We start from the raw sequence: 25,802 nt of genomic DNA on the forward strand, positions 1-25,802 counted from the left end.
ACAGAGATAGAACATACCTACAATTTAAAAAGGAAAATGATGGAAACAGTCAAATCCAGTGGAATCTGTGGCAAGGTACCGAGGTAGCATTTCTCTTAGTTCATAAGCTCAGTCACTTCTCTTTTCACTGGTGCTGCTTGGCTTGGAGAGTATTTTCCAGAATTTTCTGATTTTAATTAAGATTTGCTTTACTTGTTACTTCCCTACAACACTGGAGAACAAAGAATTTGCAACCTGAACGCTCTTGAGTGTACTTTAAGGATTTTGAGCTGCTGATCATGAAAATCAACATACAAATTTCCTATCACATACAGTTTTTTTTTAATATAAACTATTTTTGTGATTTCCTGACATACTTTATATTGCGGCGACCCACTTACCAGCAAGTGAACCAGCTCCCAAAATGGCAGACATGCTGTGGAAAATGCAGGAAATTGGCCTGCATCCAACACAGGTTTTCATCTGGGTGGATGATATCACTGATGATGTCACTTCCTGTCCATGTGACAGAAGCAGTACCGTATCCAGGATACCAGCCTGGAGGTGTCAGTCTTGCACTAGTCTCCACATCAACTTCCCAGCGTATACATCAACTCGGCAACATGTAGAGCAATTCCACGTGTACACCGACATCTATAGTAGCTCAGAATAGAATATTTCACGACAGTATAAAATTTTATTTTTCATTTGTAAGTATATTTAATAATTAATGATTTTACAAAACACAAAGCAGCAAGAATTTACATTTCAGTGTAAACCCAATTAAAAAAAGAAAAAGAAAAAAGAGAATAAGAAAAAAAAATCATCATCAGTGGGACAGTGAAACACAGAGGCAGTATCGCCACAATGTTGTGTTCTTTACAGAAGCCTTCTCACCAGAAATGATCACACCCTCTAGTGGCGTCAGCCTATATATTCTAAATAAGGTAGCGAACTTTTCAAGAATATCCTTTTCTAAGATTATATGTGATCTCTTCAAGAGGAAAACAGCTATTCATTTCCAATGATCCTCTATGAATGAGGAGAGGGGAGTCAGATTTCCAAGTCTCTGCTATATATTTCCTAGCCACACATAAAACCTTCCTGAATATTTAATTTGGAAATTAGTTAATGATCTACTAACACTCATGAAATTCCCCACTAAACAAAGCTCTGGATCCAGTAGGAAGGTGACTCCTATGATTTTAGCCCAAGTGTCACAAAGGTTGTACCAGAAGGGCCTCACCTTTGAACAGAGCCAGGTAGAGGATTGCGAAAAAAAGGTTAGAGTGCAAAAACATTGTGAAGGTCTCCACACATCCCTCATGTCAACTGTTCTCCCTCTGTCACCTGGTAGGAGGTATAGTAGCACTCGGGACCCTTACATCCAGATTGGGAAACAGCTTTTCCCCTTCAAGCCATCAGACTCCTGAATTCCCAGAACATTTGTGGATAGGGAACAGTGGATTGTTACTGTGTACGTCTTAATATTTTATAATATTTTAATGTGTTTAACTTCTGTTTTAACTTATATGCTCTGTAGTCCTTGAGAAATGCTATCTCGTCTTTATCGTGTGCACATGGTATGAACAATTAAAAAAAAGGTGATTTGACTTGACGACTTGAAAAAGGAGCCAACCTCTATCCCACACCTGAAGCACATCTCTAATAACTCACGTTTATATTTAATTAATTTCTGTAGGGTGAAGTATAGCCGATGGAGAAACTTATAATGAACCAATCTATACCTGGCATTAATAGGAGCCAACAAACTTCCTTGACATAAATCTGACCAGAGTTGTTCATCAGTTGTTATATTCAAATCTGACTCCCATCTCACTCTGGATTTAAGCAAACCTCGCTTTGAGCCCTCAATTACATTCTGGAAATAAATTTATATACATTTCCTTCATGAAGCAGTTTCTCCACTCCAGTAAGTCCAGGTAAAGTCATTTCAGGGCCCAAGGTGGCTTTAAGAAAGGATCTTTAGATGAAGGTTTTGCTGGGCAGGTCATATTTCCTCTTCAACTATTCAAACGACATAAAAAGTCCTTTTTTGTACCAGTCTTCCAGATGCTGTATCCCTTTATGATGCCAAGTCTCTAGAATTTTGTTGTTAAAGGTTATTGGTATGAGTTCATTTTGTCTCAAAGGTGTTTTTGGTGACAGTCCCCGTCCTCCGCGTGTCTCACACCATATTTTAATTGAATGCTTTCAAATAGCTAATTTAAATCAAGGCTGACAAATTTATTTGAAGTTTTTGTTAATGTAAGTTTAATAACTAAATGGGAACTAGTGTCTGTGCTATTTCAATTGACAGCTAATAATGTACCACATGAAAGGCCGTATCATAAAATCAGACACTCAGAAAATTGGAAGCACCAATTGGCATGTGGGCAATGATCAAAGGGTAGAAAATAGATGGTGGAGATAAACAAGACTTTTCAGATTGTTGCTAGTGGAGCCACGGGAAGGAACAACTGAGCTCTCAAGTCATATTAATAACTGGGATAAAAATTTTAAATATAATATATTCAAGTTTGCTGGGGATTCAACTCAAGGTGAGACAGTAAACTGTGAGTAATACCGTATTTTTATACATTTATAAGGTGCATTATATGTGGTTTTTACAAACTGGGTAACCCACTGTTTGTTATATCCGTGTGTGAGCTATACAAGGGATTTTTTTACTTGTGGAAACAATGTGCACAATTTATAGTGTGCATGGCAAAGTAATAGTGGCAATAAACAACTCACACAATTTATTGCAGGCATAGGAATATAATAACAGCATGAAACAACATCCACAATTTACAGACGAATGTGGGAACTGGGTACATTCAAAATGGAAACATTCAAAATTTTGATATTGGCAGTCTTGGGAATATCTCTTTGGCCTGAGTACCATGGTATTCATATTCTGAGAAACAGGATATTCTGGTTAGGGCACTGCAGTAATGTTAATTGCCCAGACCTGTCCCCTGAGGGAGTAGATTAACATATCTACCTCTGAGACAATGGTCTCAGATGGACCTTGAAGGAGAATATCATCTATATAATGGGCAATTGACAACTCTGGGGAAAGTTGAATGAATTGTAAATTGTGGGAGGTTAATTGTAGCAGATAGTGAGACCATGGAATATGTATTGCCTCCCTGTCCCAAGTCAATGCAATTTGCTCTTGAGTTGGAATGTATATGGTATATGTGTACATGCACTATTCAAGAATATTTTGACATAGTTTAAGATATTCTGCATATTATATATGTGTGTGTATGTGTGTTACATGTTTGTGCATGTTATATGCATAAAAATACAGTAGTCGTGAAGTTTGCACAAGGATAAGGACAAATTAAATGAGATTGCAGATTAAGTGGTTGTTCAGTTTGGTTGGGAGAAGAGAAGGAAATTATTTTTAAGATGTAAGAAAATAGGAATTTGGAAGATCTTAGGTGTTCATTCAAATGATGGTGAAAGCAAACAATCAGATACAGCTTGGAATTAGGAAACTAACACTTATTGGCCTCTCTACAAGTTGATTGGAAATCATTTCCATATTTTAATTCTTCACCTTTGTGAGGAGAAGGAAGGACAGAGACATTGGTCAATGCTCTTGCCATGCTCCTTTTGGGTTGGAATACATCTAATCAAATGTGCCTCTTCACGGGCAGTATTCATGAAGAAACCAATTCAGGGCAACAAATATAGGACGGCACATTTAGCATAACAGTTAGCTCAATGCTATTACGGCACCAACGACCCAGATTGGCATCCAGCGCTGGCTGTAAGGAGTTTAAATCTTCTCCCCGTGTTTGTGTGGTTTCGTCCAGATGCTCTGATTTCCTCCCACCCTTCGAAAACACATATGGGGTTCATAAGTTAATTGGTGTGTTTTGGCAGCACAAGTCTCCTGGGCGGAGGGCCTGTTGTCATGCTGTATCTACATTAAAAGTTAAATTAAAAATTTAAAAATTAAAAATTGTGGTGTCACTGGCAGAGCTGGGAAAGGGGAATATTACAAGGTGCTTCACTAGTTATGGAAGTTGTTACCATTGTGTATGTGAGGATATTTTAAGATTATTATTCCTTTTTGATTCATTTCCCTTGAAACCTCATTAAGTTCTCAGCATGTGTACAATTACAACTGATTTACTAGCTGAGTGCTACCCCATCTATGTACCCAGATGTGTCATCTGTAGAGTAGTTAAATGTTTTTATTGTCCAGTTATTAAACATTCATTTATAAGATGCATTTCCTGAAAGTGACAAGCTCTTCTGTGGCTAATGAAGCGTTCCTATGACATGTCCTTAAAACCAGCTTCCTCTTTGATATGTTGTTTTCTTTGGTGTCTGAATAGCTTTTTTGTATTCCTTTTGATGATGGAAGAATCCTGTTTTTGATCCTTTGCTTCCATTTTTAATTTGTAGGATGACCATATTTCACAATCATTTTGCAATTTACTTTTTCTTAGACAAGAAAGGTTGGCATTTATGTAATTCATATGAATGGATTGATTGCTGTTCAATGATGTGCATGTAGCAGTTGCCCAGGGAGCATGTTGATAATGTTTTAGTCTGCATGTGTGTAGTGGAAAAAGAAAATAGCAATAGGAACTAATATAATTATGTACTAATTACAAAAATATTTGTAATATTTTTTAAATAGTTGTACGCAAGGAATAAAAGATTTATTTGCACCTTGGTTTAACGTGGGCAAAGAGTTGAAACTCATTATTTTTGCTTGCTCAATTTGACCATCTGGATCCAAGTCTGAAACGCCATCACTGTTCTTAATGATTTAGCTCCCAGTATTCCATTTCACTTCCAGTTCCCGTAAGGCATAGACAAATTAGTTTCACGTCTTTAGAAATTCGAAGAATGTGACCTACAAAAGCCATTGGTGATGTCTGCCACATCCTGCCATTTCAAGTACATAAATGCGTGGCCACAAAGCTTTCAGCCTTCAAACTTTTGTGTTTGATTCATATCAGTCTCATCGTTCTTTTAAGTGACAAGTAGCTGGGATTTCTGCTTCCATTGAAGTAAATACATTAGCTGAAGTAAACTTGGAATCACTATTGTAAATGCCTCAAGCTAAACAAAATGTTCTGCTCATAATCCTGAAGGGCGGTCATGAACCAGCGACATAAAAAGAAATAGGAATGAGATGATGAGCAGCTCTCAATTCATTTCTAGATCATTAAAATCCTGTGAGATTTGCTGAACTGATTCTTCCCTTCCTTCCCTTAGGGTCTGCACCAATCTCTAGTACTTATCTCCGGCTCACATCTCCAGCAGCAACGGGTCATGCCAAAGCTTCCCCCATTTTTCTACGCCAGCTGCAGGCCTCCTGGACCAAGCCCCATCGTGAAATTCATTCTTCTCGTTTACGTCCACACTCTAATGATGGATTCTTTCTGCTTCCAAATACATAAGAAGGAAAGGGTTTCAATAGCACTTTTCATAACATCGGCAGAGGCCCCCTCCCCCCATCATTGCAAATGATTTTAAAGCATTTCGGAACTTTTGCTTGGAGAATCATAACAGACAGCGGTGTGTGGTTATGGTCCAGATTGTTTATAATGATGCCAGATGAAGAATGAAACCCGTCCAACTCTCCAGAACATAGAACTTTACAGCACAGAACAGGCCCTTCAGCCCATGGTCCATAGATACCAAGCAAAATAAAAACCAAGCACGCCCTCCTTCACAATTCTCTATTTTTATTGTATCTATGTGCCTGTCTACAAAACTTTTATGTGTCTCTATTGTACCAGCCGCCACCACCACCCTGGTAATTCATTCCAGGCACCCACTACTCTCTGTGTAAAAAAATACTGCTGACATCTCCCCTAACTGTTCCTCCCTTCACTTTGTACAGATGCTACTCTCATTGCGGGAAAAAAGGTGCTGACTATTTGGAGTTCTGTGTGCAGTTCTGGTCGCCTAATTATAGGAAGGATATAAACAGAGTGGAGAGAGTACAGAGAAGGTTTACCAGAATGTTACCTGGGTTTAAGCATCTAGAGTATAGGGAGAGATTGGACAGATTAGGTCTTTATTCTTTGGAGCGTAGAAGGTTGAGAGTGGATTTGATAGAAGTATTTAAGATTATGAAAGGGATAGACAGAGTGGATGTGGATAGATTATTTCCGTTAAGAGGAGGAAAGATTAAAACAAGAGGACATAAGTTAAGAATTAAGGGGCAGAGGTTTAGAGGTAACATGAGGGGGAACTTCTTTACTCAGAGAGTGGTAGACGTGTGGAATGAGCTTCCGGGAGAAATAGTGGCGGCGGAGTCAATTGTATTATTTAAGAAAAGGTTGGACAGGTATATGGATGAGAAGAAGATGGAGGGTTATGGGCATTGTGCAGGGAGGTTGGACTAGAAAGGGGTGTTTGGTTCGGTGCGGACTGGAAGGGCCTAATGACCTGTTTCCGTGCTGTAATTGTTATGTTATGTTAACTTATCTATGTTTCACATAATCTTGTAGACCTCTATTAAGTCACCTCTCATCCTTCTTCGCTCCAAAGAGACCTTTGCCTCATAAGATATATTATCCAATCCAGCCAACGTCCCTCTCCATAGCTTCCACATTGTTCCTGTAATAAGGTGACGAGAGCTGATAACAATATTTTATAGAGGCTCTAGTGAAATTGCTCTTGATATTTTCTGAACTGGCATCATGAGATATTTCACCTTCAGAGCATAGACAGTACCTCGGTTTAATGTCTTTCCTGGCAGGACAGTACATCCTTAGCATTGTCCTGAGCATTGATGTGAGATACCTTTGGGTCTAGTTTTGTATTAACGTACAGTGAAACCTCGTTAGAACGTGATTCATTAATCCATGGAATTGCTCATAGCACAGGTGTCTGTGAACCCAAGACATTGATTTTAGGATGCCGGGCTAACAGTGGCTAACAGCTACAAACTCAAAAATGGACTCTTATGTTGGGCAAGTGGGGGAGGCCGGCAGCAAGAGTCGGGCGGGCAAGGAAGGAGGGGAGACGGCAGCGCAACTGGAAGGGGTGGGGGTGGATATGGCAGCACAATTCGGGTGGTCTTAAATTCTGTTTTCCTACTTCCTGATTCATGACCTAGATGGATCTGTTCCGTGACTCGGCTGTAACGTGGTATGAAAACTTGGACCCTAACTACCGCGTTCTAATGAGGTTTTACTGTATTTAATTATGCAATCATTGATACTGTGTAATCTTCCATTTTTGGCCTAAAAATCGCATATTTTCTTATGACCCATGTAAAAGTTGATTCCTTCTTTCTTGGACCCGACCACTCATCTAAGCTCCCGATGCCCTGACCACAGATCCTACCCCCGGCTGCCCACACACCGGAGCTCCCATCATTCTCACCGTGTATCCTCGTCCTTGCTGCCCGCCAATCCATGTTCCTGACACCACAGACCCTCTCCTACACCCCAGCTGCCAGTCCCAGCTCCCGACACCATGGACATAGACTCTCTCCTAGGCCCTGGCTGCCCACCCAACCGATGCCCTGAATGTGGCCTCACTGCCTGGTCCCTGCCATCTGAGCTCCCGACACCCTGGCTACAGACCCTTTCCTAGGTCCTGGATGCCCACCGATCTGATCTCACAATGTCCCGAACATGGACTCACCACCCAATCCCGGCCATCTGTCCTCCCGAAGCCTTGAAAGACACAGATACTTAACATGGTCAAAAGAATAACCTGTGTAAAAGTTGACCCCTGAAAAATTGCTCCAAGGAATTTGACAATTACACGATTTTATACAGTAGCTTGAGACCTAGATTCTCTTCTTCCTCTATAATGCACTAGTTTGGTGTCAGTACAATTGTAATGCATTACATTTTCATCTCTTCATAGGATATGGGGACATCAGATTAATTTTTGACAAAAAGGAACCTATGTGGAACTTCTTTCAATGCGGGGATGCTGTGGGGTAGGTCATGCAGATGATTCTTGCCAGAAGACAAATCTGAATCTAATGCCAAAGGTGGATTCTTCACAACATCATAGCTATGGTGGAGTGAGGTCAGACTGGGATTATAATGGATTGAAGAGGAAGTTTCTTTTCAACAAAATGAAATCTGGAAGAAATGTGTTTGGGTGGAAGTGGATGAAGAACAAAATGAGGTAATTGGGAGTGTGTAACAATTGGAGATGTGTTTGGAAAACAAGGTTTGACAAGAAACATGATTTAAATGGGACAGACAGTGGAAGGTAGTTAGCAAGGAACCATTCCAGCATTAAATTCAGAATCAGAATTTACTGTCACAAACAAGTCATGAAATTCATTGTTTTGGGGTAGCATCACTGTGCAAACATTCATATAAATCATCCTACAACAATAAATAAAAATAGTCCACTAAAAGTCAAAGTCAGGCAATGCCTTTGGTTCATTGATTATTCAGGAATCTGATGGCAGCAGGGAAGAGGCTGTCCTTGTGCTGCTGAGTGCTTGTCTTTAGGCTCCTGTACCTTTTACCTGATAGGAGCTAATGAAGGGGGCATGGCCTGGGTGATGGGGGGGGGTCTTTGAGGATAGAGGCTGCTTTGTTAAGACACTACCTCATGCAGATGTTAACAACCCTCTGGAGTTTATTCTTATCCTGAGAGTTGGCATCTCCATACCAGGCAGTGATGCAACCAGCTCTCCAGGGTACACCTGTAGGTTTACGAGAGTCTCCAGTGACATTCCAAATCCTTTCAAAGACCTCCCAAAGTATAGCCACCGGCGAGCCTCCTTCATGATTGCACCTACATAGATGCTCCAGGACAGATCCTTGGAGATGTTAACACCCTGGAATTTGAAGTTCTTGACCCTCTCCATAACTGAGCCCTGGATCATGATCTCCTAACTTCCTCCTGAAGTCCACAATCATCTAGCCTTGAGAGCAAGGTTGTTGGTGTGACACTACTCACTGAGCTGATTTATCTCTCATTCAGCTGTGTCTCCATCCAGGCCACACAACCAATGTGTTCCATCTTAAATTAACAGATGGAAAAGGCCTTCTTCAAGCAACTGCACTCCTGGAGTGATGTGCGGAACAGGGCAGTGAATGCCATCTGACTGCAGAGTCCTGTATCAGAGTTTGGAGCAGCTGTAATACTCATCCCTATGTAAGGGCACAGGAATGAAATGGACAGAATAGTTGTGAAATAGTTGTGAAAGGCAGCCTGGAGAGAGACAGGGAAGCAGGGAGGGAGAGGTTGGAGGAGAGAAGACCGGTGCAAAGGGAAGTAGGAAAGTGGGCAGAAGTGGTGGAACAGGTGGAAGGAGACAGGAGGAGTAAGGTGGCAGGTGGGGTGACAATGTAGAAGATGGGTACTGGCAGGAAGTGAGGAATGCTAGGGAGAAGGAGATGGGGTATGACATTGTGGGAGATGTAAGGAGTTATGGGGTGGAGAGGGTAGCGTGGGAGAAGTGAGGAGAGTGAAGATTCTAGTGAGTAACACAGTGGGAGAAGCTAAAGGGAGGTGGCAGGTGGAGACACATCGGAAGCAGTGGGTGAACAGGTGAGGCAGGGCTGCAGGGTGACGGGTGCAGGAGACCTATAGAGGCTGGCGTGGCTGTTTTCAGATGATGGGGGTGGAGGAGTCTCAGATGACCTTTGAAATGTTGCCTAACTAATCTGGAGCAAGTCTGTGTCTCGAGATCAGGATCAATCTGAAGGATTGGGGTTCGCGAAACGGGGGGGTGTGGGCTGAAAATGCAGAGTCTGACAGTTACTCCCCTGCAGCAGAGGGAGAGCACATGAACGAGTACCAGGGAGTCATGAAGAGACTGGTCTCGATTCTTCACCCCTCCTGCTGGCCCCTGCTACATCTCTCTCTCTCTCTCTCTCTCTGTACACCAGCTCTCTTCCTGACTCATAAGCTAGCTGAAGGGAAAATCTCTGGCACCAGCAGATATAAAAAATCACTCAAAAGGCATGCTGGGTAAAAAGTGATGAAATCCACTGTAATCATTACCAGGGACCCGGCTACCGAACAGAATCAATAAACTTGTTCTAACTATAATATCCAATTGGTGATACAGTTCCAGGATATCCAGCTCTGAAATCATGAAGATATTAAACCAAGAGCAGACTATCTTGCCTGGAGACATGGGAGTGATAGTAACCAGCGCCAAGTGCAACCATTCAGGCAGGAGACAGCCAACAGCCTTCAGGAAAGTGCATGTATTTATTTGTTCTCAAGAAATGTGCTTGCACTGAGTTAAAACTGGCTGTTAAGTGCTTTTTGAAAACATATAGAGGAGGCTATCTCATGAATCAACCACCGCAGCCATCAACAAAGGTTGGCCAGGGCATTTCACGAAAACCCACAGGGTGGGCAGTGTTGACGGGCCCTCCACACCCCATCGCTGATGATAGGAGCAGAATTGTCCCAGGGTATTGACTTGCCTCTCCGCTGGTCTTGGTCTCACAGTTGGCTGTGTGTGTGGCTTGCCAACCTGGTCTATGATGGAGCTGGTATCCCTCTTCGCTCTCCAGAGTATGTCCGTCCGGGCCTTGACCCTCCAGGGGTGTCGTTGAAGTCTTCGTCTATGAGCTAGAGTCAGATATTCATGCGCAGTTGCTCCAAAAAGATCTGTTCGAAGAGCAGACAAGGCTTGTGTCAATGAGAGCATCTCACTCATTAGGGCAGATGGGGCCCTGTCCCCCAGTCTGTCCATGTGCACCAGCCAGACAGCGCTCTTGTGGCAAGAAAGCCCGAAAGTGCAGGTTAACAGCTCTTTGAATGCCATGTGTTTGCCTTGATCCAGAGGCTGCCGTAGGAGGTCCATGATCCTTGCCATTGTGTCTCGATCGAGACACACACAGACAGTCAATTCCAGTTCACAGCATTCACCCCTTCCTTCAGAAAACAGAGACCATTCTTTCAAAAATAAACTAATACTTTACAAATATTTACAAGTTAAGTCTGTCAGGGGGGTCTGGTAATTCTGGTTCAGCGTCGCAGAACTTGAGTCGGGCAGGCTGCGTGCCTTGACTAAATAAACCATGTAAGTGATCCTCCAAACAGTTATCTTATCATTCTTTATTTTGCCCTTTTTTGGATTATTAAACATATATGCCACCGATCACTGGTCAGTGAGCAGTGTAAATTTTCTGCTGGCCAGGTAATACCTCCAGTGCCTGGTGGCCTCTGAAATGATTTGAGTCTCTTTCTCCACAGATGGGTTCCAAAACTCATGGCCTTGAAAGGTGCGTGAGAAAAAGGCATCGGCCTGCCCGCCTGGTTAAGTATAGTGACCAGAGCTACATCAGAAGCATTGCTTTCTACCTGGAAGGGTGAGTTCTCATCCACCACATGAATGGTGGCCTTTGCGATGTAGCTCCTAACGTAGTCAAAAGCCGCGTGGGCTTTGGCCGACAATGGAAAAGAGATGGACTTTAAGAGGGGGCAGATCTTATCCACAAAGTGAGGGACCCACTGGACATAGCAGGAGAAGAAGCCCAGGCACCTCCTTAAGACTTTCATGGTCCAATTACGCCATTCTCCACCACATAGCCTAGGATCTCAAGATGTTTCATCCTGAACACGCACTTACTGGAGTTGTACGTGAGGTTCCGGGCCTTGGCCATGAGGAAAAACCTCTGGAGGTTGGCATCACGGTCTTCCAGAGAGTGTCCACAAATGGTGACATTGTTGAGATAAGGGAAGTGGGCCTTCAGTCTGTGCTCGTTGACCATTTTGTCCATCTGTCTCTGGAAAACGGAAATACCAAAAGGGACCCTCCGGAATTGATAGAGCCGTCCATCTGCCTCAAATGCTATGTAGGGGTGGTCCTCAGAATGGATCAGTAACTGATGGTATGCAGCTTTCAGATTGAGGGTCAAATAGACCCGGTACTGTGCAATTTCATTTCCCACGTCTGAAATTCAAGGAGGGGGTATGCATCCAGGAATGTGTAGCGATTAATTGTTTGGCTGTTGTCAATCACTTTTCTTCCCCTTTCACAACTATCACCTGGGCTCTCCATGGGCTCAATGATGTTTTCTATGAGCAGCAGCTGTGTCTCAGCTCTAATAAATTCCCGATCTCCCATCCTGTATTGCCTGGTCTTTTAGAGAGATAGTGACATGGGTTCAGAGATGGCTGGAAGATAGACAGCAGAGAGTCATGGTGGACAACTCTCTGTCAGGTTGGAAGCCTGTGACAAGCGGGATGCCTCGGGGATCGGTGCTGAGTCCCTTATTGTTTATCATTTATATTAATGATTTGGAGGAGGGGGAGGTTAACTGGGTAAGCAAATATGCAGATGATATGAAAATAGGGGGAATGGTGGAGAGTAAAGAAGGTTTTCTTGGATTACAGAAGGATTTGGTTTGTTTGGAAGAGTGGGCTGAAAGATGGCAGATGGAATTTAATGTAGACAACTGCGAGGTGCTGCATTTCGGAAAAAAAAACTAAAATAGGACATTTGTAGTTAAGGGGAGGGCACTGATGTACGCAGAGGAACAGAGAGGCCTGGGGGTTATGGTACAGCGTTTATTGAAGGTGGGTTCCCATGAGGAAAGGGTGGTGAAGAAGGCATATGGTTTGCTGGGCTTTCTCAATCAAAGTATAGAGTATAGGAGCTGGGGAGTGATGCTACGGCTGTTTAAGGCATTGGTGAGGCCAGGTTTTGAGTATTGTGTTCAGTTCTGGTCTCCAAATTATAGGAAGGATATAGATAAGGTGGAGAGGGTGCAGAGAAGATTTACAAGGATGTTGCCTGGCTTACACCATCTAGATTACAGAGAAAGATTAAGGAGATTGGGACTTTATTCTTTGAAACATAGATGGCTGAGAGGAGATTTGATAGAGGTATTTAACATTATGAAGGTAATAGACTAGGTGTAAATAGACTCTTTCCCCTGAAGGCAGGGATGTTGGAACAAGAGGGCATAAGTTAAGGGTAAGGGGGCAAAACTTTAGGAGAAATATTAGAGGATGCTTCTTCACTCTGAGAGTGGTGGTACAATGGAATGATCTTCCAAAAGAGATAGTTGCGGCAGGGTCCCTTCTATCATTTAAGAGAAGGCTGGATATGACATGGATGTGAGGGGGTTGGAGGGTTATGGGCAGAGTGCGGGAGTGGGGAGCTAGTGGAGTTGTTCAAGTGAACCAGTGCGGACTCAAAGGACCAATATGGCCTGTTTCTATGATGTAAACTATATATGGTTATATATAGTTATGGTCTTTGTAGTTATTGGTCTGGAATCGGGAGTCAGGTTCAGAAACAGTGGGGGGGGGGGAATCAATATTTAGGGTGGAGTCCAACTTTTTGGACCTTCTGTTTCACAACATGATTGGAGTGAGTGGGCTAGACTACTACATGGTCACAGAAAGTCCTGCCCAACAACACAGGAGCACACAAATCCTTCAGTACATACAATCGGAACTTACAAAATTTGCCCCCCACTTTTAAAACTAGATGTACTATACAATCTAATCCATCGAGTACACTCTTAAGTTGTACTGCAAAGTTTATAATGCTCTCTGTGGACCCAGTGTCTACTAAGCAATCAGTCAAATGTCCATTTACCCTCACTCTCCGGATCACCCTCCTCCTATCACTCCCCATGCTGATGTCAACTCTCTCCTCTTGGCCCACAGGCGGACAAGATGGCGTCGACCATGAGGCGCGGCAAGATGGCCCCCCTCTATCTTGATCCAACGAAGGACTAGGTGGTGCCGACCATCTGGCTCGTGGCTTCCCACAATGCTTCACTTCCAGTGGCGGATTCTGCTACGAGGTGCAGCAAGATGCTGTCGGCAAACAGCATGGAGAGGTGGAGGCCGATCCTTTAGGACTTGGGCATGGGTTGATGATGATTCAGAGGTTGCCCTCTTTTGGTTCCCTTTAACCTGTCAGACCTTCACCCAGTGCCCTCGCTTACCGCATCCTGAGCAGACGGAGTCCTTCATGGGGCATCGGGAGTGGAGGTGCTGTGCCTGTCCACAGAAGTTTCATCCCCAGTTGCGCATGGCAACAGTGATCATCGCTGTGGTTGCAAGGGTCACAGGCACCCCAATGACCTGGTCCTCTGAAAAGGCGCCACTTTTGTCCATGAGGTCATCAGCTCCCAGTTGGTTCTGCTCGAGCGCTTTCTTCAGCTCCAGGGTGTTGGCCAAGTCTTTCTTCCCCAACTCCAGAAGTTGCTGCCTCACATACCTTGACCTCACTCCTGCTACGAGGGTGTCCCGGATTTGTTCCTCCTCTCTCACCCAGGCCGTGGCCATTTCATAGTGGCATTTTCTGGTCAGGGCTCACAGTTCGAGAACATAGTCATCCAGCAACTCACCCAGACACTGTCGACAATGAGAGAGTTGGTACCTCACCAGCACGTCGTTCTGTAGCCTCATGTAATGGGCCTTCAAGCCTTCTATGGCCGACTCGTAGGTAGCACAGTCTCTGATGACAGTATACCCTTTGGAACTGACTCGAGAGATAAGTGCCGATCTCTGGAGACTATCAGAGTTGAAGACATCTTGCGTGTCTGTCAGGTAGGAATGGAAGCACTCCAGCCAGTAGGCGAGTTCCTCCAGGGCCTCAGGGGACAGAGGGTCGACCTGGTGCAGCCTGATTTCAACAGGGCTGCCATCCTGTTTCAAAGCTAAGCTATTAAAATTGTAACGTGACTGATAGCTTACAGTCAATGCCCAGTGGACACAATAGTCCTCAGGTGAATCTGAGATAAGGCAGGGAAAAGAAGGATTTGTATTGGGGTAGGTGAGGGTGGAGCCAGGTAGGAGCCAGTCATCTGAACAACACACAGCCAGTGAATTCCAGTTCACTGCAGTTAATATACTTTCTGCAGTGCACCTGTAGAAATTCAATGGAGTATTTGACAATATGACAAATCTCCTCAGATTTCTCAGAGCTGTTGATGAGCTGGCTCCAGGAGAGGTTCCTCGTTATATAGACCCCCAGGAACTTGAAGGTACTAACTCTCTCCACCCCCGTCCCATCAATAGAGGTGCATAGCCCCTTGGCATCTCTTTCCTAAAATCAACAATAAGCTTGTTAATGATGAGTGCAAAAATGTTGTTCTGGCACCTCCCCCCCAACCAGATTCTTGATCTCCATCCTGTAATCTGACTCATCGTTTCAGTTATTTGGGCCAAAACTGTTAGTGTCATCTGTGAGCATATTTCAATTTTCTTAATTTGAATTTTTGACATACAGCACCAATTCAGGCCAAATTCAGCCTTTCGAGTCTGTGCTGCCCAATGTACACCCCATTAATCTACACCGCCAGTACATTTTTGAAACCGATCGCTGGCGCTGTAATGGCGTTGCGCTATCCCCTACTATAGATTGTGTTGGGACCAGTTACAGTAACAGTGTGACAAAATAATCAGCAAGTAAACTATCTTTGATAACCCTTTAAAGCAGCGTTGAATAACGAGAAAGGGGAAGTGTGATGTTTAGTGTAATTGTGCTGTGTCATCCCTTTACCAGTACTGGTGTTTAGTGCTTAGTTCCAGGATTTATGAAGGTGTGATAGTGAGCAGGCCCCACAAATGGCCTTGGACCTCTACAGCCACTTAACACTTCAGGGATTTGAACCAGCTGTTGAGTTGTAATTAGGATAGCTCGTGTTCGGATTCACCACTGAACAACAGGCTGTGTTGCTCCAGGTGCACAGAGGAAAAATAGTATGCAGGTCCACAGGGAGAGACAGGCTAAATATTTGTACATCTACAGGGAGCTGACATGGACATAATGGGCTGAAAGGCCTTCTGTACCTTAATGAGAAAGCAGGCGGAAGCACTGGAGATTGCAATGGTTGAGTCTGAAGCAAACCACAAACTGCTGAGGAACCCAATGGGTCAGACAGCATCCATGGAGACAGATGGATGGTTGACATTTTGGGGCGAGACGCTGCCTCAGGACATGGGCTTTGCTCTAGCCCTGACCCTGTTTACTTGCAGCAACATCAAGATTAGAATCCATAAATTCAACATTGCTCCTTAATTCTGGTTTTCAATTTTCATTCCGTGTTGGGTAAAAATATTTCACCATGTAACAATTACAGCATAGTTCGGCCCTTCTAGTCCATGCCGAACACCTTCTCCCACCTGACCTGCGCCCAGCCCATAACCTTCCACACCTCATTCACCCATATACCTATCCAACTTTTCCTCAAATATTTAAAAAATTTCAATGCTGAAAATACAAAGAAGCAGGAAACACTGCAAGTCCAGTGTGGCTGTGTCGCTTTAACCACAATGCATATCAATTTCCTGTTTTAACTTTCCCTTTCAGCTGAAGGCCCCAAAACTGAAATGATGACTGCACTCAAAAGTGGGGGTCTGTGGACCAATGCTATGCGCAGACATCAATGGAATGCACCCCCCCCCCCCCCCACAGATCCAGGGGAAGCCCAACCAGGCACTTGTCAGAATTCCCTCTCTAGAGGAGGAATTGGGTAAGTGCTTTGTAATTACTGTGTGGCCTAGGGTGGTTATTCCAAAAGGAGGCCATGGTCATAGGTTACTGTAAAGGGTAAGACCTTTTGTTTTTGCTTTTTGTTAATTTTGTGCCTCTCCCTTTAAGAAAGTATTGTTTGTAGTGTTACCAAAGTTACTATGATGTCATATGTCATAATATCCGGGTGAGCCGAGAGTTTGTATCTCATTCTTCGAAGAGTCATGACGGAAATGTGAGCTCGAGATACTTTTCTTTGAGTTCATCTTATTTAATCTCAATCATCTTATTTTATTTCTTATATCCATTAAAAGTTGAATATCATTATATCATTACATAGTAGACCTTGTTTACTCGTTATGAAAATCTCAATATGAAGTTGTGCAAAATGTTTATTTGTTTTATCGATGAATTAAAGCTTCTACGAAGTTTGATTTATTGAATTAATAAGATAATAATTCAGAATATTGTCGCTCACATTTCTTTGAAGATGGCACGTTTTGAAATTGAGAAATATTAGAACTTGGAAAGTGTCATCTATAGTTACCATATAGCCCCATTAAGAACTCAAATGTAAGCCAATCATTCACACATGAGTTCTTTGTGTCATTTTACAGTCTAATCCTTGATTTGCAACATGCATTGGGAGGTCTGTACAGACTGTGTGCAATTAAAGCTCTACTGCATTTCTGGATGGCCCTCACTGATACCCAGAACCATAGAATCACTAACACAAAGAAGAATAACTCAGCGAGCCAGGCAGTATCCCTTAGGGAATGGGTGCATGTTGATATATTGGGGCAGATCCCTTCAGTGAGACTGAGAGCAAGTATAGACCAGTACAAGGGAGGGGTGGCACAGAAGGTTGGTAGGTGATAGGTGGAAGAAGATGAGGGAGGAGGGGGTGGCAGCATTCATTGGAGGTGAAAGGCGGAAGAAGCCTTGGTGGACAACTGAATGGATGTGGTTGATTGGGGGAGTGTGAGTTAACTTGGTATGAAAACAGGCCCTTCAGCGCAGTTAGCGGAGCGGTTAGCAAAATCTTGCTACAGCACCGGTGACCGGGATTTGAATCCGGTGCTGCCTGTAAAGTGTTTGTTTGTTCTCCCCATGTCTGCTTGGGTTTTCTCCCACCATTCCAATGCCCCAGGTTGTAAGTTAATTGGGTGTAGTTGGACAGCAAGGGCGCGTGGGGCAAAAGGGCCTGTTACTGTGTACCTGGAGCCATTTACAATGGCCCTACCAACTGGCATGACTGTGATGTGAGAGGGGCCTGAGCAGTTGGAGGAATCCTGCACTGTCATGTGTAGAACATGTGGATCCCACCCAGACTGTGCTGGAGGTCAAGAATGAACCCAGGTCACTGGAGCTATGAGGCAGCCCCTCTACCTGCTATTACCCTGTGCCCTGGTGAGGTAAAACCCACCAAAACGCACGGAGCCCCACAACTTCGAATTAGCTGAGCAACTCATGTATTGTCAAATACTGCAAATAATTATACTCCATAGGATTTTATGATGGGCAATGCCACAAATCATAACAGATCGCTGTGTGCAGTTGCAACCTTTGTAAACAATCCAAAGGTCTGCACTAATTACGGCTTAAAGTCATTGTGGTAAACCACTATTGTGCCATGATCGGCTGCTGTCAGCTAGACTTGCCTACCGAGACAGATCCTACCCATACTCCCTTGTATGTTCCCCTTTCAATCAGTCAATGAGGTTGATGGTTGTTCCAGTCTTTAGTTAATAAAAGCCTGATAGTTTCACAATGTCAGCCTTTTGTGATTATTGATGGTGCACCAGTCATATACAGTTGTTGACAGCTTCTCCACATACAACATGGGTGGGAGGTCTCCTCTCTGCAGAGAAGAAATAAAAAGCTCCAATTCTAGAATAAAAACAGATTATACCAGAAATATGAGTAGAGCAAGAAACAAGGTTAATGTTTCCGACCAGGGTCATTTCTTCAGAGCTGATGTTCATTTCGGTGTAATCGGCCTGAAGTATTAAGTGCTGGGAACACCCAATGAGTCAGGCAGCATCTGTGGAAAGAGAAAGAGAGTAAATGTTTCAGGTCAAGGATCTCTCCCTCTATTTCTATTCCCTGGCCTGCTGTGCAATTACAGGACCTTCAAGAATGTGAAGGAAAAGTTTCAGATTTCCACCACCTGCAGAATTTTGGTTCAGAAAGTTCCAATTTCTGCATGTTCCTTTAAATGTTAAATTTCAGTGTCCACACAGATTTAATACACTGTTTACATAGGGTCAGCCTGGACTGAACCCATTGTCAAATGAAAAGGAGGAAGTCAATGGATATTGACTAAAGGTCAGGCTCCCTTTTTGTAAATAGAAATAGAAATGGATCCCACCCAAGAGAGGGAGACACTTGCTAATGCACTATAAATCAGCACTGTTCCAGTCGCAGTTGGAAATGTGTGGCAGTGTTAAGGTGACCTAGCTTTTTAAACTTTTTCTGAGCCACGTTTCAGGCTCAGAATAGAGAGACCCAATAGTGCTAAGTCTAGGAACTCAAGGGAGGGGATCTGACTGAGTGAGGGCCTAAACCTTGAGGGAAAAGGAAGGCAGTCAACAAATACTGGAAACACTCAACAGGCCTGACAACATCTGAGGAAAGAGGGACACGTGGGGATTATGGGTAGGGAAGACAGCTATTGCTCTGCCATGCATTTATGACAGGTGGCGCTATGGCACCAGTCACCCCACCTCTATCGGCTCCGGAGGCCACTATGAGGCGCCGCTCGACAAGAATGCGACACAGGAGCAGTCTTTTAGGGCATCTCCATGAGAGGTAAGTTTGTTTTCCTTCCGCGCTTATAGTCGGTCTCCAGGTGGAGGCCTGGCATGAAAGGCCTAGTGTTTCAGGCTGAAGACATTAGAACATTAACTGGATTGTAGTGTAAATGGAATTGCTATGTAAATATTATGTAAACAGATTATTTTGCAAATGGAAAGCATGCTGCCGTGCAGAAGGACTTGGGAGCATTTGTGCATGAATTTGAAAAGGTCAGTTTATGGGTGCAGCAGGCTGACATGAAGGCAAATGGAATTTAGGAGCAGGGAGGTTATGCTGCAATTGAACAGGGTACTGTTGAGGCCACATCTGGAGCACTGCATGCAGTTCATTTAAATTAAATTTAGACACACAGTGTGGTAACAGGCTATTTTGGCTCACAATTTCATGCCACCCAAATTATACCCCATTAACCTACACCCCCGGTACATTTTTGAACGGTGGGAGGAAACTGGAGCTTCTGGAGAAAACCCACCCCCATGTGGGATTCGAACCCCAGTCCGATCCTGATCGCGGGCGCTGTAAAGTCGTTGCACTAACCGCTACACCAACCGTGCTGCCCTGGAGACCGTTCTGGTCTCCTTACCTGAGGAGAGATGTACTGGCTTTGGAGTTAGTGCAGAGGAGGTTCACCAGGTTGATTCCAGAGATTAGGGTGTCAGCTTTTGAGGAGAGATTGGGACTATACTCGCTGGGATTTAGATGAATGAGAGGGGATCTTATAGAACCATATAAAATTATGAAAGCCATAAATATGATAGATATGTTTCCATTAGTAGGGGAGAGTAGAACTCAGAACATAGCCTCAAGATTCAGGGTATTAGATTTTAGGATGAAGATGAGGCGGAACTGCTTTTCCCAGAGGGTAATGAATCTATAGAATTCACAGCCCATTGACGGAGAGGAGACGACCTCAATAAATTTATTTAATATAAGGTGAGATAGATTTTTACATAGTAGGGGAATTAAGGGATTTGGGGAAAAGGCAGGTAAGTGGAGATGAGCCCATCATCAGATCGGCCATGGTCTCATTGAATGGCGGAGCAGGCTCGATAGGCCAGATGGCTGACTCCTGCTCCTATTTCTTATGTTCTGTGGTGCACTGTCATACAGAAAACTTAAAGACTGATCAATTTTATTCCACTTAAAGTCCCTGCCGCAGATAGCTGTAGCTCTGAATGACTGATCTTGAGGGGCCGGATGTAGAAACATAGAAACATAGAAACATAGAAGATAGGAGCAGGAGTAGGTCATTCGACCCTTCGAGCCTGCTCCGCCATTCAACGAGATCATGGCTGATCTTAAAGTTCAGTACCCTGTCCCCGCCTTCTCTCCGTAACCTTTAATACCCTTATACTGAAGAAATATATCTAATTCCCTCTTAAATATATTTAATGAACCTGCCTCTACTGCCCTCTGTGGCAATGAATTCCACAGATTCACCACCCTCTGGGTAAAGAAATTCCTCCTCAAACCTATTATCCTCAAACCATGGCCCCGGGTTCTGGATTTTCCCATCCTTGGAAACATCCCATCTGCATCCATTCTGTCCAGTCCTGCCAGAATTTTATATGTCTCTATGAGATCCCCTCTCAATCTTCTAAACTCCAGCGAGTACAATCCCAAATTGCGCAATCTTTCCTCATAAGTTATTCCTGCCATTCCGGGTATCAGCCTGGTGAATCGCCTTTGCACTCCCTCCATTGCAAGAACATCCTTAGATAAGGTGATCAAAACTGCACACAATACTCCAGGTGTGGTCTCACCAAGGCCCTGTACAGCTGCAGTAAGGTATCCTTGTTCCTAAACTCAAACCCTCTTGATATGAAGGCCAACATACCATTTGCCTTTTTAATCGCCTGCTGTACCTGCATGCTCGCCTTCAGAGACTGGTGTACAAGTACCCCTAGGTCTCTCTGCACTTCCCCATCTCTTAATCTATTGCCATTCAAATAGTAATCTGCCCTCCGGTTTGTATTACCAAAGTGGATAACCTCACATTTATCCACATTGTAGTGCATTTGCCATGTATCTGCCCAGTCCCTCAATTTATCCAAATCACACTGGAGCTTCCTGACCCCCTCTTCCGTGCACACAACCCCTCCTAGCTTAGTGTCATTTGGAAATTTGGAGATATTACATCCAATCCCCTCATCTAGATCATTAATGTAAACTGTGAACAGCTGGGTTCCCAGTACAGATCCCTGTGGTACCCCACTGGTCACCGCCTGCCACTCAGAAAACGAGCCATTTATCCCAACTCTCTGTCTTCTACCTGCTAGCCAGTTCTCAATTCACATCAATTCTTTGCCCCCAATCCCATGAGCCTTGATTTTGGAAGCCAGTCGTTTATGCGGGACCTTATCGAAGGCCTTTTGGAAGTCCAGGTACACCACATCCACTGGCTCTCCCCCATCTATTTTACCTGTCACCATCTCAAAGAATTCCAATAGATTTGTCAAGCACGATTTACCTTTTGTAAATCCATGTTGACTCTGTTCGATCCCTTCTCTGCTACTCATATGCTCTGCTATTACATCCTTAATAATGGATTCCATCATTTTGCCCACTACTGATGTAAGGCTCACCGGCCTATAATTCCCTGCTTTTTCTCTACCCCCCTTTTTAAATAGTGGGGTAACATTAGCTACCCTCCAATCCATGGGTACTGATCCTGAGTCTATCGAGTTCTAGAAAATAATTCTTAAAGCATCTATCTGAATGGCCACTTCCTTAAGTACCCTAGGATGTAGATTATCAGGCCCGGTTATATCCCGGCGGATGATTGGCAGCCAAACAGGTGGGGCTTGGTCCATTCAGGTCAGCTGATTGATAGCCAGCCAGGTGTTATCTTGTCCTCCAGTACTCTTCTTGCAGGTATACAGGTCATCCCCTGCAGTCGGCTAGTGGTGTATCACCACGTGTTCTCATGTTCTTAACTGTTTTTCTCTCTCCACAGATGCTGCCTGATCTGCTGAGTATTTCCAGTATTTTCTGATTATCTGCAGTTCTTTGTTTTCCAGGTAGTGAGAAGATTGGTCAAGTGAACTGGAGGTAGAAGGTTGATCAATCGGGGGACTGAAGGGAGGTCAAAGGGTGGGTGTAGGAGATCAGGAGAGCTAATGCAGTTGAGGGGGTGAGGGCCTAAAGCAGTGGTTCTCAACCTATTTATTTCCACTCATACCCTAAGTAATCCCCAATCTGTGATGTAAGGGATTGCTTAAGGTGGGATGTGAGTGGGAAGGGAAGGTTGAGATCACTGCCCTAAACCCAATTGTTACTGAAATATTTTGCTTGACAAAAATTGTCATTGGCCCATTTCCTTTGGAGTTATGAAACCGTGCATATAACAAGTCCATTAGGTACGACTGAAACAGTGGTTTTCAAACTTTTTCTTTCCACCCACATACCACCTTAAGTAATCCCTTACTAATCCCTTACTATGCATCGATGGCATAGGGAAAACTTAAAGTGGGACATGAGTGGAAAGAAAAAGGTTGAGAACCACTGGCCTAAAGGATAAAAGGTAAATATTGGGATTTTCCTTACCAGCAGTATGCGTTGTCTCATAGTGAAGAATGAGTTGTCCCAGAGTATCCAACCCAGCACTACTTGGTACCATCTCTTCCACACAACAGGATTGCATAATGTATCATTTCATTTGGTGAGCACCCAACAAGTTACTCACAAGTGTAATGCACAGCAGGGAAATGATCAAGTGGTATCATCATCCTTTAATTCCAAAGCAAGAAGAGTAGTAATATTAACAAAAAAAAATAACTGGTGAAAATTCAATGTGTTATAACAAATCCTGTGGGAAAATACCTTTTGGTTCATTGTCAAATTTATTCTGAAATGTATCTATGCACCAAATGTAGATGATGAGAATTTTATACATTATACTTTTTTACATTTGTCAGAGTCACGTTAAAAAATATTAATAGGTGGTGATTTTAATTGCTGTTTGGGTTTTAAATTGGATAAATCAACTAAATTGGAAACAAAAACTAAAATGGCTAAAATTACATTGAATTTAGTGAAGGAATTGAATTTAATAGATATTTGGCATAAGTTAAATCCTCAGGAGAAAGATTATTCCTTTTAGACGTGATGCTTATTGAAGAATAGATTTTTTTTTCTAATTTCTGCACAGTTACAGGGAAGAATTAAATTTGTTGAATAGAAAACAAGAATTTTATCAGATTATTCTCCACTTATAATGGCTTGTACAATGCCTGATAAAGAACCTTTACCATATAGATGGAGATTTAATATTATATTGTTAAAAAGAGTGGACTTTTGTGATTTTATAAGAAAACAAATCCAATATTTTTTGGATATAAATTCTAATTCAGTGGAGAATAAATATGTTATATATGAAACACTTAAAACTTATTTAAGGGGACAGATTCTTAGCTCTTCAGCTAAAATTAAGAAAGATTATTTGAAAGAGATGAATCAGTTGGAACAAGATACAGGAGAATTGGAAAAAGAGTTGCAAAAGAAATCTTCTGAAGAAATGAAGAGACAATTAATAAACTTCAATTTAATACTATTCAGACATATAGAACTGAAAAAATTAATTCACAAAACAAACAGAAATATTATGAATTGGAAGAAATGGCTCACATACTTTTTATCCAGCAATTAAAAGCAGAACAGACATCCAGAATAATTCTTCTTTGGCTTGGCTTCGCGGACGAAGATTTATGGAGGGGGTAAATGTCCACGTCAGCTGCAGGCTCGTTTCTGGCTGACAAGTCCGTTGCGGGACAGGCAGACACGGTTGCAGCGGTTGCAGGGGAAAATTAGTTGGTTGGGGTTGGGTGTTGGGTTTTTCCTCATTTGCCTTTTGTCAGTGAGGTGGGCTCTGCGGTCTTCTTCAAAGGAGGTTGCTGCCCGCCAAACTGTGAGGCGCCAAGATGCACGGTTTGAGGCGATATCAGCCCACTGGCGGTGGTCAATGTGGCAGGCACCAAGAGATTTCTTTAGGCAGTCCTTGTACCTCTTCTTTGGTGCACCTCTGTCACGGTGGCCAGTGGAGAGCTCGCCATATAACACGATCTTGGGAAGGCGATGGTCCTCCATTCTGGAGACGTGACCCAGCCAGCGCAGTTGGATCTTCAGCAGCGTGGACTTGATGCTGTCGACCTCTGCCATCTCGAGTACTTCGACGTTAGGGATGAAAGCGCTCCAATGAATGTTGAGGATGGAGCGGAGACAACGCTGGTGGAAGCATTCTAGGAGCCGTAGGTGAGATGCCGGTAGAGGAGCCATGATTCGGAGCCAAACAGGAGTGTGGGTATGACAACGGCTCTGTATACACTTATCTTTGTGAGGTTTTTCAGTTGGTTGTTTTTCCAGACACTTTTGTGTAGTCTTCCAAAGGCGCTATTTGCCTTGGCGAGTCTGTTGTCTATCTCATTTTCGATCCTTGCATCTGATGAAATGGTGCAGCCGAGATAGGTAAACTGGTTGACCGTTTTGAGTTTTGTGTGCCCGATGGAGATGTGGGTGGGCTGGTAGTCATGGTGGGGAGCTGGCTGATTTCTTCAGTTTTCTTCAGGCTGACTTCCAGGCCAAACATTTTGGCAGTTTCCGCAAAGCAGGACGTCAAGCGCTGAAGAGCTGGCTCTGAATGGGCAACTAAAGCGGCATCGTCTGCAAAGAGTAGTTCACGGACAAGTTTCTCTTGTGTCTTGGTGTGAGCTTGCAGGCGCCTCAGATTGAAGAGACTGCCATCCATGCGGAACCGGATGTAAACAGCATCTTCATTGTTGAGGTCTTTCATGGCTTGTTTCAGCATCATGCTGAAGAAGATTGAAAAGAGGGTTGGTGCGAGAACACAGCCTTGCTTCACGCTATTGTTAATGGAGAAGGGTTCAGAGAGCTCATTGCTGTATCTGACCCGACCTTGTTGGTTTTCGTGCAGTTGGATAATCATGTTGAGGAACTTTGGGGGGCATCCGATGCGCTCTAGTATTTGCCAAAACCCTTTCCTGCTCACGGTGTCGAAGGCTTTGGTGAGGTCAACAAAGGTGATGTAGAGTCCTTTGTTTTGTTCTCTGCACTTTTCTTGGAGCTGTCTGAGGGCAAAGACCATGTCAGTAGTTCCTCTGTTTGCGCGAAAGCCGCACTGTGATTCTGGGAGAATATTCTCGGCGACACTAGGTATTATTCTATTTAGGAGAATCCTAGCGAAGATTTTGCCTGCAATGGAGAGCAGCGTGATTCCCCTGTAGTTTGAGCAGTCTGATTTCTCGCCTTTGTTTTTGTACAGGGTGATGATGGTGGCATCACGAAGGTCCTGAGGCAGTTTTCCTTGGTCCCAACAAAGCTTGAAAAACTCATGCAGTTTGGCATGCAGAGTTTTGCCGCCAGCATTCTGGGATGATTACATACAAACCACAAGAAATTGGATTGGGATATGAAAATATGAAAAGTACTTTAAATGTGAGATATAGAATGGTGCAATATAATTTTATTATATTGTAAAAAATGGAATCAGACTCTTTCAGATTTATGTTTTAGATGTGGACAGGAAATTGGTACACTTTTGCATTCAACTTGGCAGTGTCTC

General features: G+C 43.5%; 1 long non-coding RNA gene across 1 annotated transcript; it reads left to right on the forward strand.

Moving 5' to 3' along the window:
• The first annotated feature begins 549 nt into the window (after positions 1 to 549).
• Positions 550 to 17,596, forward strand: LOC138749403 (uncharacterized). The gene is made up of 4 exons (XR_011348611.1): positions 550 to 689; positions 7,846 to 7,921; positions 11,164 to 11,279; positions 13,591 to 17,596. It is a non-coding gene; the product is annotated as an uncharacterized lncRNA (long non-coding RNA).
• The last annotated feature ends 8,206 nt before the right edge of the window (positions 17,597 to 25,802 follow it).

The sequence above is a fragment of the Narcine bancroftii genome, chromosome 14 (assembly GCF_036971445.1).
Source record: "Narcine bancroftii isolate sNarBan1 chromosome 14, sNarBan1.hap1, whole genome shotgun sequence".
NCBI lineage: Eukaryota > Metazoa > Chordata > Chondrichthyes > Torpediniformes > Narcinidae > Narcine > Narcine bancroftii.